Source organism: Numida meleagris, chromosome 1 (assembly GCF_002078875.1).
Source record: "Numida meleagris isolate 19003 breed g44 Domestic line chromosome 1, NumMel1.0, whole genome shotgun sequence".
Lineage (NCBI taxonomy): Eukaryota > Metazoa > Chordata > Aves > Galliformes > Numididae > Numida > Numida meleagris.
This window is the reverse complement of record NC_034409.1, coordinates 25,154,591-25,167,264: the sequence shown is the minus strand read 5'-3', so window position 1 is coordinate 25,167,264 and position 12,674 is coordinate 25,154,591. Positions and strand designations below refer to the sequence as shown.

The following is a 12,674-nucleotide window of genomic DNA, read 5'->3' as shown; positions in this document are numbered from 1 at the left end:
CATAAACGGTCCCACTGAAATCAGTTTTCTTAATGAAAGAAGTATCTATTAAAAGTGCGTCTGAGTGAGGATGCCGGTAGTCTCGGATGGGAAAAGTGGCTGCTCTGTGCACCATGTGTTCAGGTGACTGCTGAGATACTGAGGTGAAAGAAGCACAGAAATTATTTATTCCTTTCTGGTCAGTGTCTGTGCCCGTAGCAGAACTTGGAAAGGAAATACAGAATCTGAAATAGGATACTTCTAAAATTTATTTCGAAACATAAAACATTCTCACTTTGAATTATGCAGCAGGGCCTTACATGTGCTCTCTGTGGGGCTTTCTTTTTGCAAATAAAAGGAAATTGGAGCTGTGAGGCAGCATGCTGCACTCTGCCCCAGGGCAGGGCCAGAGGGGCCGTGAGGAGGCTGCGCAGCCCCATGATCCAGGGCCAGGGCTGGGTCAGCATGGCAACAGCTCAGTCTGCCTTTGGGGAAGGCTTGCGCTGAGTGTGGGCACTGCAGGTTTCTGTTACTCCAGTGAGACCAGCTCAGCCTACTGCCCAGCCCAGGATATCCAGAGGCCAGCTCCATTAGGAGCTGGGAGCATCTGAAATGAGAAGGGAAAGTTAGGAGGGGGCATCTGTGGAGAAGGAGCTATCACAGAGATGCTGTGGCTTTTACCCAGTAGTGGGAATGTGCTCAGAGGTGGGGCCCAATCCAGTCAGAGCATCATCACAACAGCCTCTGCTTTCGGGACTGCCTGCTCGTTGCTGTCCCAGATACAGGCATTGCCAGTGGATGCTAATACTGCAGCTGCAACAGATGTAGCATCTTATTTCCTTTTTGAGGACAGGAGAGTCAATTTTCAGGAACTAAAAGCAAGAGAGCAAACGTGCAGTACAGTGACTGTCAATGCATTATTGCTGTCCTAATTTTTCATTTCAGGTATTAATATCGTTTTATTTTCACATTTCAGTTCATTTTTCACAATAAACATTGTTCTTCTCTGAAAGCGCTTTTTTTCCCCTTATTCCTGGGGTATTTTATTTATAAGTAACTGTCTTATGGCCTTTAACTTATCTCATTCTGTTCTTGCCTATAGACCCGTTTCATAAGGTGATTTTTCTTAGCGAAGTATACCATTAAAATATTGACAGAATAATTTGCCACTTTTTACATGCTGAGAAGTACTTTCTTGTTTCAAAAGCTTTTCCAGAGTCTGCTGCTGCTTTGCATATCAGAACTGAATGTCTTATACTGCAGACGGTTTATTATAGTTGCCCATTTTCAAGAAATGTCATCAGAACTCTGATTTCTGCTACATTAAATTGATAAAGGCAAAAATGTTGCTATGATTTCCCGTGGTTCCTTTAAATGGCACAAAGACAGTCAGAATTTTTTGTCCTGATTGTTTGCTTAACACTGAGATATCAGATTTGTCAATCTTTGCCATTCCATTTTCTATACTTTATTCCAGAAGAATCGCTAAAGCTCCAGCAGAAAGTATAGCTTGAGCTATTTTCAGGTTTCATTTGGCCAAAAAATAGGCAAGAACTTGCCAGGCATCCTTTATACACCTGTTTTTCTGAGGTATGCAAAACAGACCTGAAAGTTTGAAGAGCAGAGGAAGGGAAGGAACAGGCAAAAGAAGGAATGCTTGTGCTTGTCAGAGCTGAACTCCCTTGATTTTGCTGGAGATCAAAACAAAACAAAATCCCAAACCTTTCAACTTGTCTTATGTCCTTTTTTGCAGATTATTAAAATGCACTTTGTAAGTCACCTTCAACTTAAAATAAAGCTTCTATAAACTATGAGAGCTTGTCACAGTTTATTTTGGCAAAATTAAAACTTGCTTTTTGTAATGCTGCCAAGATGATCTTTCTTTTTAACGCTGACAGAATGAAACCGCAGACCAGTGAAGCAAGAAAAAGGCACAGACCACTATGAGAGTTAGTCATAGGACAGTGAAAAAAAGAATTACCACTAACTTCAAGATGAAAAAGAAAAAAGCATTTAGCAGTGTTTGCAAGAGACTGCTATGTTATCTGATCATTTACAGTTGCAGTCTGATTGATGAAGACCATTTCATGTTACCAAAAAAATTCCCAGTAGAAAATTATACATAATTTGGTTGGACTTTGAGGTAGTCCATCTTTCTAAGAGGCTATTCCTCAGTACTGTTGAGACTAAGATTGCTAAAGGATGCTAGGGCTGCAAAATAAACCAGAATAAAGCATCCAAAACATTTCCTCAACACTATCTTCTCAGATTTTGATCTTTTTTAAAAAACCTTATACTAATTTTGATGTGCTTAATAAAATTTGTTAGCTTTTAGCCTTGTTTTCTAAATCAGTGTTACGATATGACTGTCTTTCTGTTAGTTCTCCTAACAAACTCAACCCTAAGAAATTTTATAGATGTGAATTCAGATGTGACTCTAGAGACAGATCCAATATATCTGTGGCTGTGGAAACTGATGGAGTGCAAGGAGTCCCTTTATTAACAGCAGAGCTGTTAATAATTCCGCCGGGACCAGAGCAGGAATTGCTCACCCATGGGAAAAGTCTCTATCAGAGCTCAGTGGGAGAGAGTGTAGTCAACCAACCACAAGAGGTAAATCCAGGCACAACTGTGCTTCACTTATTCCAGTGCTCTTGGAAATCATTTTAAAATGAAAATGAAACATTTTCACGTGTGTTTAAGTGAATTACTTCAGAAGACAAAGCCTGGACTCACTGAAGCCAGAGTTAGGAAAAGTTAATCTGATGGTGCATCTGACTGATACCAGATGTACTTCAGTGGAGCTGTGACCAGTTAGCAATTCCTGAGAATTTCCTTCAGTGAAGAGCTGGCTGTCACTTCGGTGACAGAAAGGAGGAAATTGAACTGGCTTCAAATTAAAAGTAAAATATGGAGTTGTAGTAAAGGAGTTTTCTTGCCCAAGTCAGTACAAAGATATCTGAGAGGTAGCTGCTGTGGAAGGTTTTGAATCACTGTTCAAGAATCCCCTCACCCACGAGGAGGAAACTTGTTGTTGGCTTTTAGTCACTTTCAGCCCTGGTGTTGGAGTGGAGGTGAGGAGACAAATACTACTTGTTTCATCTGTGGACGTAGCCCAGTAGTCTCAACCTCTATCATGAATTGAATGGGATTCTCCATGTGAGGAAAATGGTTTGAGTTTAGCCTTGACAGTCTAAACTATATGTATCAACTGTCAGATCGGAATCTTATGGCCTTTGTTTAGCTTTTCTGTGTCTGTTATTTACTAAACTATTGTGAGCCCATTTCTCTGCTACCCAGTTTCAGTCCCTACTGTCTTTCATGGAAAAGCACCTCTGAAAATGAAATCAACTTTACAAAGTTCCTTCTGTAGGGACAGGTGAGAGGCTAACATACTCCATTTACTTTCTGGGAAAAGAGAAACCACACACAGGCTTTTACTACTACATTTCCTACAAGTGTCCTAAAGCTAGACAAGCTGGTCGCCATTCCTGTCAAATGAAAAGCACAAAGATAAAAATCATATTGGAAGAACATGAAATGAAAACAGAAAATCACCGAAACAAGAGATAAAATGACAGTAAAATGAACACATGCTGATGCTTCTTTATTACTATTACATATCATGATAGATGAGTAAAATTGGGTTATGCTTATATTGTAATGGAAGAAAATAATTGCTGCGTTCTATCAGGAAACCACAAAGGCACTTATTGATCTGTCATCCTTAGGGTATGTCTAGGAATATTTAATAAAATAAACAGAGACAAATAACTCTTTTGAAGCCCTGCAACTCTAATATCCCACACCATTTGGCTTACAAAAAATTAGCAGACTTAAAAATAGCACCACATCTCTCTGGTTAGGAAGGGTAGATGTGGCTTATTTGGATAATCTCACAGCATAGAGAAGTTTTTTTGTATTGTGAGTAGAATGTGCCTAGTTCCTTCCCCCAAAAGTCAGGCACCAGGATCCATCTGATTGGTTCAATCATTTATTCTTTTTTAAATGATTGGTTCAATCATTTATTCTTTTTTAAATGATTGGTTCAATCATTTATTCTTTTTTAAATGATTGGTTCAGTCATTTATTCTTTTTTAAATGCTACATCAAGTAGGACACAGAGCTCTGCCTGGGCGTGAAGCCTGCTCCCAGCCATACAGTTTCTGTGCATGCTTCTCTATGAGTTCTGACATCTCAGAAGGATAAATGAAGAGCATCTTGGTGATGAGGAACACGCACTGACACCCTTTAAAACAGGCTTAAATCATGCTGGTGAAATGATGGGCTGCATCCACGTTCCTGTTCTGCACTCACTGCCTGTCTGCTGGAAGGCCAGGAAATACCCAACCGGTGTCCCTTGAGTTCTGCATGGCACAAAGTGCAAGGCAAGGTGTGCTTACCACCCCAAGCCCCTCCAGCATTATGTACAGGGCCATCTACCCACTCAGTCTTGCAAGGCATGTCTGGGGTAAATGTGATGGCTGCAGCAACAGACTGAACTGTGTGAAAGAAGAAGCTAGGCACAGGTATGGCTATGGTTATCTCAGGCTGCACCAGGTTCATCAAAGGCATAAACCATTGACGTTCTGTCCCTGGGATTGCCCAGGGGCACTAACACAAGAGTGTTCCCAAGAAAAAGATAAGGCAAGGAAAAAAGGAGGTCAAGGACCTTCTTTGGAAAGTACCACGCTGCTCTGAGTTGTAGGCATCTGCAGACTCTTCCAATCCCCAGCATATACGGGGCTTGGGGGCTGACCTGTTAAACTAAGTGTTGAAAAACTACAGTTTTCCATCTCCAGATCTCCTGTTAAGGACCTGTCTCTGGCTCCCAGTGCTGCTGCTTGGTATTTTATCATCTTCTTGTTGAAAGCTGGATTTCTCTGTGAAAAAGTGGTATCGGTTAACCTACCATTTTCTGCAAAGGGCACTGCTTTATCATCCAGAGTTACTAATAATGTTCCATTTCCAGAGTTTTAAATCAAATTCTTCCACAGAAGGCAGGGTTCCCTGTTGGCTATTAGTGTGGGAGAGTGATAGTGCTGCATTTCTCTGGAATTTCACAGAAATCATTTCAAGCAGAAAATGTTTTTAATTTTTCACATAGATGTCTGGATATTCTGGTTGTATGTTTTTTATTCCTTGGAGTTTCTGAAACCCTTTAAATTCTGAAGACTACAGCTGGGCATAGAATAATTTTCTGATCCTGTGTAGCTGACAAAATGTGAAAAACTGTACAGTCCCACAAGAAGAGGGCTCCAAAATTTAGACTAGCAGGCATGCACATTAAGTACCCTCACTGGAGATGCCGTGTTCAGATTTAAGTCAATCTTCCTGTGTGCAAAGCAAATTCTAAGGTTCCTTTGCCCCACTTTAAGTTCCCGTCTAGTCTGCAGATGGATGGTTTGGTTTGCAGTGGGACTCTGCCAGCCCCTACTGAGAGAGCTGACTGGGTTTCTTTGTATACAAATCCATGTTCCAGAGAAAAAGAAGCTGATTCTACAGTGCACCACATGCATATCTACTAAGTCTTGGATTTATCCCACCTGGCTTTGGTAGTTAGCTTAGACATCTAAGTCAGGAATGAATTTCCCTCAGTCTGCTGCCAAATGATGAAGAAGCATATCCAGAGGGCATCCATCTCAGATACCACAGCATTGTAAGAGTCTAACAAGCTTTCAGCCTTCCATTTCTGCCCATCTATGAAAGACACTTTTTATCCTGTCTGCATTTAGAACAAAAACCCTGACAAAGCAGACATCTGCCTTTCAGCTCCCTCAGCACCACCCTTACCTCAGCAATTTCTCTGCTCACAGTTTGATCTGACTCAGGACTATGTATCACTATCACCTTCACTATTGCTCATTAAAGCAACAGTAGGCAATTAGTATCCAGGAGACTGTTGTGTCACTTGGACTTTCTAGGTTAAGAACTCAGACAGCTTCTCCATCAGAGTGGAATTACTCCTGATTTCCATAGTCACAAGTAAAATCGGAGTCAAATCCCATACTAAATAAAAAAATACTGCAAAGGAAGAAAAACCATTGAATAAATGGTTCAGAAAGCAAGAGCAGGTCACAAAGAAATATTAGTTCTATTGGATATGCAGTGAGTGAATACAATGAAATGTTAGGGGAAGAATGATCCTGGGGGAAGTGATAATGAGGGCTTCATTTTCTCAAGGCATACGCAACTCTTCTTTTATACAGTGACAAGAAATTAGGGCCAATTGTATGATTTTCTCCTACTTTCTGGATTTCTTTCTATCCCACACATCTCTTGTACTTCTATTTTGGCTGCAAGTGCAGTTTTTGAGCAATATTCTCTTGGAATAAGAGTCTCCACACTCAGCATTATTTTAGAATATCTGGTCTACATGAAATTCGCAGCTTTTCTGCATCGTCACATGTTCCACATAAATAAGGATTTATATGAAAAAATGTACCTAATATACTGTATAAATGTATATCTAAACTGTTTATAACAACAGCTCCTATACCTTATTTTATTTCTTCACTATCTGTAATTAGTCAACACCTCTCATTTGATAATCTGTATACAGAGTTAAATGTTAAATTAATATAAAGGAAATAAGCAAAATGCGAAGATTACTTAGGTCCATTTTATCTCCCGAATCAATAAGATTTACTTAGCGCTAATGCACTAACCGAATTATGAGAACTAATGCAGCACTGTTCAATGACAAAAGCAAATAACTCTTTGAATGATCTTGACAATAGAACATATAATCATCTTAATTTGTATTAACTAATTACATTTAACGTGGATGTCTTTTTACGTTATTACCTTAAGTGGAGCATCACTACAGTAACCTCCTTCCTCTCCTCATTTAACGGTGAAGTAGATCAAGGCAACAAGTATAGGAGTTAGTGGGTTGATGTTGTGTAAAATTTTACTTCAGTGGAGTTCTTTAAAGAATTTCTCTTCTTCTGGGAGTCATAAACATTTGCACAATCCTTCTTTGACTTAAGTGAGTTCCAGATCAAATCCTGGAAGCTCAAAGTGTACTTAAAGATCTTCCAGTAATTACCTCTAAATGTCTCCTTATTTTGCAACAAGTACCATTTTGAAGGGTTAGTTTCCTGTGTAACTGAGACCATGTCCAGGCAATAGTAACACACAGTATTAGCTACTGCATAATTACGGTTGCTTGACAGTTTCTATTTTGCTTTTTCTTCAAGTCTCTTACTTTGCAGTTGAGATTTGAAATTTTATTCTCAGAAAGGGAACATACTTCCCCTGTATTTTATTAAAAAAAAAATCCTTGAATTATATTCAAATACACGAGGAATAATAGGAAGAAGAGGAAGGAAGAGGGAAACAATTCTTTGTTTAAAACAAAAAGAGGAAAAAGCTCTTTTTCCATGCAAAGCTAAGTTTCAGTGCCCCAGCAGAAGTTCTTAGAAGAACCCAGTCCCCTGCCCCAGGTGTGATCAGTTCTCAGGAAACACTGGGCTGAGTTCTCATCATCTACACTCTCATGGCCTTTCACTAGTCATGAAGAAACTGGGAACGCAGTATATCTGCTTCTGTAGGAACTGTTTAGTGAGATGTGCGCCCAATGGCAAAACTGGCTCATTCCATTTTTTATTGTTTTTTCTCTTCCTTAGTATTGCAAGAACAATTGTGCTTTACAAAGCTCTGTTTTAAAAGTCACACCACATTTTGAATGATGTGCTTTAAAATACATTTTTGTGATGTGAATTCTAAATGATTTCTGCTCCTGTCCCCAAGAACATGGATATTAGGTAGATGCTTAACAGAAGATTCTAGGTAGGTGCTTGAAGAAGATGAGCTTACGTATCTAGTAAGCTATCTACTACCTATCATTGCCTCATTAAAATGGACATCAGATGTCTTCCTGGGCTGTGAGAGCAGCAGGTGGGCTGTGCACAGCAGATTGTTCCAGTCTGGTTTCCATTGGGTTCCTACTGCAAATAATAGCTGACTCATCCATTTGGAATACTTCTTTCCAAGGATAAACTGAGCCTACCAATATAAATATGTGCAGTAGTTCAATCTATAAGACCCAAGCTCACCACTGATAATATTTGATAAAGGAAATGAGAGAATATGAAGGTAATGTAATCTTGGTGCCAATGAAAAACACTGTTGTATATTTAGCCTGCTTTTAAAGAGTACATACAACTAATATAGTTATATGGACATCCCTGCTTAGTTAAACATCGCTACTTCTTCTTGGAAATGCAGCTGCAAATTTTGGGAATTCACACTGCTGTTGTGATGATCCAACAGGTGACAAGTCTGTCTATAGAACTGCAGTTGATTTTGTTGGCAAAAGACAAAATGCTGCATCCAAAGAACTTCTGTTTCTCATATTCCTCCATTCTGGCTGGCTTCACCGTACAGCACTGAAGTTTGTTCACAAGAGATTCTTTTCTGCTCAGTTACATACAAAAAATAAATGTCCATAATTTTTCCTGGTATGATCATTGATTGTGCTCATAATCGAACAATTGAGACAATTGTGTACAGTGAGAAAAACAAATGTGACCATTCCCTTTTAGAACTGCTAGTAGTGAAATTGGGTCAATTTCACAAATTTTTGTTCTTGCAAATTGCAGAGGAAAAAATACTCCTCCATGGGATCAGAGTAGAATGCTACTTACATATGTCTTATTTTCTCCCTTGTGTTTTATTCAGTCTGACCAACTATGGTGTGAAACTACATGGGAAAGGAGAAGGGAGATTGTCTCTTTGTCAAGGGAATTGACAGAAAAAAGGCATGGAGTGAACTGGGCCCATAAATGTGCCGGCGGCCAGGAAGGTTGTCCTGGTTATTTTTTTCCTCACCTCATTTTGTCAAGGAGTTGTAAGAGTAAGGATCTTAGTAGTCTTCCCTAACTGAGTTTAGAATTGAAGAGACTGGTATGTGACAGTTGAGAAGATTTATGAGGTTTATGAAATCCAAGGAGTAATTCCTTTCAAAGATAACAACAATAGACAGGCCAGGTTCATAATGTACCTCACATTTTTTTTATTTGGAGATGGAACAGAGATGGTACAAATTCTAAACCTAGCCTTCTAATAGGCCTCAAGCATGATGCTGATCAAGTCACTCATCCCTTTCAGGCAATATCTTGGCTTCACTGATGTTACTGGAGCCAGGATTTTACTTCTTGTCTTTCACATGGAAGGATGCAGTGATCAGATGCATTTCTCACCTGGAGAGAGAGATTGTACACTACCCAGAAAGTTTGTGTGCATTACAGAACAGGAAAACTTTGTTGGGTAGGAACACTCAAGAAAACTGAGAGAGGAAAATCTGATGAGGTTCTTTTCTCTTCCTCGCAGTTACTGTTGCTATTCAGTCCATTATGCGTGTACGTTCTTCATATTTATGTATTTGTATATAAGAGAGTACACTCCTGAAAACTGCAATTTATTCATCTTGATTCATTGACCTCCACAGGAGAAGAGATAAACTATTCTGCTGATTTCCTAAATGTCTTCATACACTGTTTCAATTTTAAATTGGCTTGGGAATCAATTTGTTATGTAGAATCATCTATTCATTTCCTTTATAGCAGTTATTCCTTGAAAACGGATTTTGTCATTTGTGGATATCAGGCTCCAGCTCATCTGGCAGTAGCTCCTTTCTCCATGATCCATGTTAGGCCATAGAAATGCTCAAGAGATAAATGCTGTAGGCACTTCTGAGTGCCCATTTCCCTTCCCGGAGACTCCCAGGACCTATAGCATAAAACTATAGCTGATATTAGTAATTTGATTCCTGAGAGCCAAGAAGTGAAAAGTCATATAAACTAACCAGTAGGAAATGAGACTCCCACCTATTTCCAATGTACTTGAATTCTCCTTCATAACTGTAGTATTTTACAACTGACACTAGTAAATCTCATTACTTTCAGTCCATTTCTCCAATTTGTCAAATTAAATTTAAATTTTAATGATGTCCTCCAAATTGCTTGCAAGACATTATGAGATATTCTGCAGTGATTAAGTCATTAATTTCTAGTTTATTCAAGACATTAAGCATCAGATCAAGACATAATATCACTATCTAATTGAGAACTGCACTTAAATAAGAAGAGGGGTTTTGGCCAGCTCTAGAAAGACCAGCCTGGAGAAATGCTTACTGAACTGTTTCTGCAAATAACATTGCTGAAAATGTCAGAAAACCTCACAAAAAGTCCCTGATTAAACTTCTGGGTACTTTTTGTCCCTGAGTCTAGCTATTTAGACTAGATACAAGACACTGACACTGACCTACCTGGGTACTTTTTTTTAGTTTTTCTTTAGTGGCTTTAGGATTTTCTCCATGCTTTACACTTTCAGTTGCACATGTGCAGTTCTGTGTTTGTCTTCCCTGGACTGAGACCAGGGTAAATCCTGAAACATCAAAACTTCCTCTATGAACAAGTAAGATAGCATGTGTTATCTCCTACCCTTCTGGATGAGGACAAAAGACAGGACTTGCCTGCACCCTGTTGCATTCCAGTGGCACACCTACAGTATCTTCACAAAGCCCTCACTGTGAATCATGTGCAATTGGCACCTTTCATCACACAAGAGAGGCAGTATAGCCCAACCCAAGCACTTACCCATGCTCTAATCGTCCATTTCAATATTTGTGTGATTTGTCACTGGAACTTGGCATAAAATCCCGAGTGCATCATCTGACATCAGTTATTTTTCCACATTGACAGCCAAGAGGATACTTATGTGTACACTGAGAAAAAGAGAGGGAGAGGGAGAGATTCAATCTTCAAAGAGTTAATTTAAAGCAGCTTCTTTGCTGAAGCTTTCTGTGTTATCAATCTTTCTATAATTTTCTAAGTAGCCTTTTAATCTCTTGATTTCTACTCAAGGATCAAAGAATATGTATTTTCTGAACAGCTAACCTTACATTGTGGTTGATCCATAAAGCGCCAGGTTTTTTAAGAGAGCCATATGTGGAACAGTCTGAAGGTCCTTGGGCAGATACCCAAAATTACAACATCTCTGAGGAAGGCTGAAATGACTTTGTGGCTGAACTGACTTCAGGGAGGCTAGGAAAGGTGTCAAAGCAAGTAGGAAAATCTAGCCACTTGTTAAAATGAGCTTGAACAGAGCTTCAGAAGGAGCGCCAGGATGTTCAAATCCTGTTGAGATGAGCAAACGGGAGGAAATACTTTTTTAAGGCTAGCACAGAAACATCGTCCCCAAAGTTGTTTTTTGCTCATGGAAGGAAAGGAATTACAGCAAAGAGCAGAGGTCCCAAGGTGGGGGAGGGCAAACTCAGAAACCTGCATTATTTCAAAAAGCATGAAAAGTGCACATCTTTCTGCACTTGAACTATTCATACTCATTGTATGAGTAATCTTTGCACAGATGTTTCAGAAATATTTTTCAACTGGATAGGATATGAGTGCAAAAGAACAAAGCTTTTAGCTTGTTTGGTGGCCAAAACAAAGAAAAGTTAAATTTGTCTGTTGTTGATGATTTAACCATGTCAAATACTGGGTTAAAAATATGTTTTCAGTGAATGTTCAGTGTGCTTAAATGCAAAGTATTAGCTGACATCCTAACATACATTGAAGTTAATATCAAAACTAGTAGAGAAAACACTCTAGCATGTGGATAACCAAACTGTGAAGTGACTGATATATTGGATCTAAGCTGGATGCTCTCTTTCTGTGTCATTAGATTGTGTATAGAGATTTCAGTTGCGCTTGGTCTTATTCAGGGTTTTACATAAATGATACAGTAAAATGGCAGGACACCTGGAGAAAAGCTGGCTCTGCTGCTGAAAGTAACTTCCAGGGATCACAGGAAACTTCACCTGCCACTGCTACTGCTGGCCACAGTTCAGAAATACAACAATTTAACAGCAAAGGACTGAGCCATTATGTTGAGCAGTTTGCTAGGAGCATTTTCAGTGCACTGTGTTGTTTTTTTTTCCAGAATTCACCAGTGTTTAGCCAACAAGAAATTCTGGGTTAATTGTTTTCTTTTTCATAATACTTTGATTATAAGTAGTAGAAGGAAAATCATCCAAATCAAGAAAACACAAAAATAAAATTTCACTCCTACTGATTCTTAAAGTATAAGATCCAAATCTATTGAGTTTAGTGGAAAGACTCTGTCTTTAAAAGGCTTAATTCAAGCTTTTAAAAGGATTTTAAAAATATGTTTGTAACTACAAATCAATACAAAATCAGGAAAAACCTAGCTCTGTATTGATTTTGACAGAGGGAATCATCATAAGATCCTTTATAATCTTCCTACATGTTTATTCATAAAGTATGCTACAGTGGGAACACACTAGATGACTTCCAAATTTAAACTGGTTAGAGATCCTTTAGGGGGTTCCTGGTTGTTATTTGTACAAATTCACCAAAACAGATGATGTAGTATCAATAGTAATTGAATTTTCAGTTAATAGATTACTATTGAATTATCAGAACAGCAGGTTATATTCTTCTCTAGAGATGCCTTAAAGTGTATTGTTCAAGAATTTTTCCAATGAAAATTAAAAACATGTTTTCTCTATTGCCAAACTGAAAGAGAAAATCCCACAAATACAGCGACTATTACAGTTCACTCAGGACATACAGAGATTGGACAAAATAATGCATAAGCAATAGATGATCAATATAACAGCCTAAGTAATTATAAAAATCTGGCTTCAACCTTAGTTTCATTAAAATGCA

At 38.7% G+C, this 12,674-nt stretch overlaps 1 protein-coding gene across 2 annotated transcripts in view; it reads left to right on the top strand.

Moving 5' to 3' along the window:
• The window catches only part of MET (MET proto-oncogene, receptor tyrosine kinase), an 88,750-nt gene that overhangs the window by 21,560 nt on the left and 54,516 nt on the right, over positions 1–12,674 (top strand). The gene's annotated exons all lie outside the window — the stretch shown is intronic.